Genomic DNA, 2,573 nt, shown 5'->3' on the forward strand with positions numbered 1-2,573 from the left:
GTGGGGTCCACAGATCCTGAGGTGTTTGAGGATTTCTCATCCCTTCACCTTTGAGACGTGTAAACACCCTCTGTAGGCAATCCTGGCGTTTAACGCCAGATTGCAGCATGTTTCTAGCGTTAAACGCCACTTCTATGCTTGTTTTGGGCGTTCAACACCAGTCTGCAACATGTTTCTGGCGTTGAACACCAGTTTTTCTCTGGGGTGTATTCCTGGCGTTTAAATGCCAAAATGCTGCTTGTTTCTGGCATTTAACGCCAGTTTCATGCTCTGTTTTGGCGTTAAACGCCAGCCAGATGCTCTTTACTGGCGTTTAAACGCCAGTAAGCCCTTCCTCCAGGGTGTTATGTTTTCAATACTGTTTTTCATTCTGTTTTCAATTTTTCAGTAGTTTTTGTGACTCCACATGATCATTAACCTAATAAAACATGAAATAACAAAGAGAAAATAAAATAAAAATGATTAAATAACATTGGGTTGCCTCCCAACAAGCACTTCTTTAATGTCAATAGCTTGACAGTGGGCTCTTATGGAGCCACACAGGTAATCAGGTCAATTTTATAGATTCCTAACACCAAACTTAGAGTTTGGATGTGGGGATTCAACACCAAACTTAGAGTTTGGCTGAGGCCTCCCAACACCAAACTTAGAGTTTGATTGTGGGGGCTTTGTTTGACTCTGTATTGAGAGAAGCTTTTCATGCTTCCTCTCCATGGTTACAGAAGGAGGACCTTGAGTTTTAAACACAAGGTAGTCCTCATTCAGTTGAAGGACCAACTCTCCTCTGTCCACATCGATCACAGCTCTTGCTATGGCTAGGAAGGGTCTTCCAAGGATGATGGATTCATCCTCCTCCTTCCCAGTATCCAGGATTATGAAATTAGCAGGGATGTAAAGGTCTTCAACCTTTACTAACATGTCCTCTACTAGTTCATAAGCCTGCTTTCTTGAGTTGTCTGCCATCTCTAATGAGATTCTGGCAGCTTGTACCTCAAAGATTCCCGGTTTCTCCATTACAGAGAGGGGCATGAGGTTTATCCCTGACCCAAGGTCACATAGAGTCTTCTCAAAGGTCATGGTGCCTATGGTACAAGGTATTAAAAACTTTTCAGGATCCTGTTTCTTCTGAGGCAATCTCAGTTGATCCAGATCACTCAGTTCATTGGTGAGCAAGGGAGGTTCATCTTCCCAAGTCTCATTACCAAATAATTTGGCATTCAGCTTCATGATAGCACCAAGGTACTTGGCAACTTGCTCTTCAGTAACATCTTCATTCTCTTCAGAAGAAGAATACTCATCATAGCTCATGAATGGCATAAGGAGGTTTAATGGAATCTCTATGGTCTCTAGATGAGTCTCAGAGTCTTTTGGTTCCTCAGAGGGAAACTCCTTATTGATCTCTGGACGTCCCAGGAGGTCTTTCTCACTGGGATTCACGTCCTCCTCCTCTTTTGTGGTTTTGGCCATGATGGTCATTTCAATGGCCTTGCACTCTCCTTTTGGATTTTCTTCTGTATTGTTTGGGAGAGTACTAGGAGGGGTTTCAGTGATCCTTTTACTAAGCTGGCCCATTTGCGCTTCCAGATTTCTAATGGAGGATCTTGTTTCATTCATGAAACTTAGAGTGGCCTTAGATAGATCAGAGATTATGTTTGCCAAGCTAGATGGAGTCTGCTCAGAACTCTCTGTCTTTTGCTGAGTGGATGATGGAAAAGGCTTGCTATTGCTAAACCTGTTTCTTCCACCATTATTAAAGCCTTGTTGAGGCTTTTGTTGATCCTTCCATGAGAGATTTGGGTGATTTTTCCATGAGGAATTATAGGTGTTTCCGTAGGGTTCACCCATGTAATTTACCTCTGCTATTGCAGGGTTCTCAGGATCATAAGCTTCTTCTTCAGAAGATGCCTCTTGAGTACTGTTGGATGCAGCTTGCATTCCATTCAGACTGTGAGAAATCATATTGACTTACTGAGTCAATATTTTATTCTGAGCCAATATGGCATTCAGAGTATAAATTTCAAGAACTCCCTTCTTCTGAGGCGTCCCATTACTCACAGGATTCCTCTCAGAAGTGTACATGAACTGGTTATTAGCAACCATGTCAATGAGTTCTTGAGCTTCTGCAGGCGTTTTTTTTAGGTGAATGGATCCACCTGCAGAAGTATCCAATGACACCTTAGCTAATTCAGACAGACCATCATAGAATATATCCAGGATGATCCATTCTGAAAGCATATCAGAAGGACACTTTTTGGTCAGTTGCTTATATCTCTCCCAAGCTTCATAGAGGGATTCACCTTCTTTCTGTCTGAAGGTTTGAACATCCACTCTAAGCTTACTCAGCTTTTGAGGAGGAAAGAACTTGGCTAAGAAAGCCGTGACCAGCTTATCCCAAGAGTTCAGGCTATCTTTGGGTTGAGAGTCTAACCACACTCTAGCTCTGTCTCTTATAGCAAACGGGAAAAGCATAAGCCTGTAGACCTCGGGATCAACCCCATTGGTCTTAACAGTATCACATATCTGCAAGAATTCAGTTAAGAACTGAAAAGGATCTTCAGATGGAAGTCCATGAA

At 42.4% G+C, this 2,573-nt stretch overlaps 1 non-coding gene across 1 annotated transcript; it reads left to right on the forward strand.

Moving 5' to 3' along the window:
* Positions 1 to 2,229: 2,229 nt before the first annotated feature.
* Positions 2,230 to 2,337, forward strand: LOC112768719 (small nucleolar RNA R71). Its single transcript, XR_003186116.1, has one exon. It is a non-coding gene; the product is annotated as a small nucleolar RNA R71 (small nucleolar RNA).
* The last annotated feature ends 236 nt before the right edge of the window (positions 2,338 to 2,573 follow it).

This window comes from Arachis hypogaea, chromosome 17, assembly GCF_003086295.3.
Source record: "Arachis hypogaea cultivar Tifrunner chromosome 17, arahy.Tifrunner.gnm2.J5K5, whole genome shotgun sequence".
In the NCBI taxonomy this organism is placed as follows: domain Eukaryota; kingdom Viridiplantae; phylum Streptophyta; class Magnoliopsida; order Fabales; family Fabaceae; genus Arachis; species Arachis hypogaea.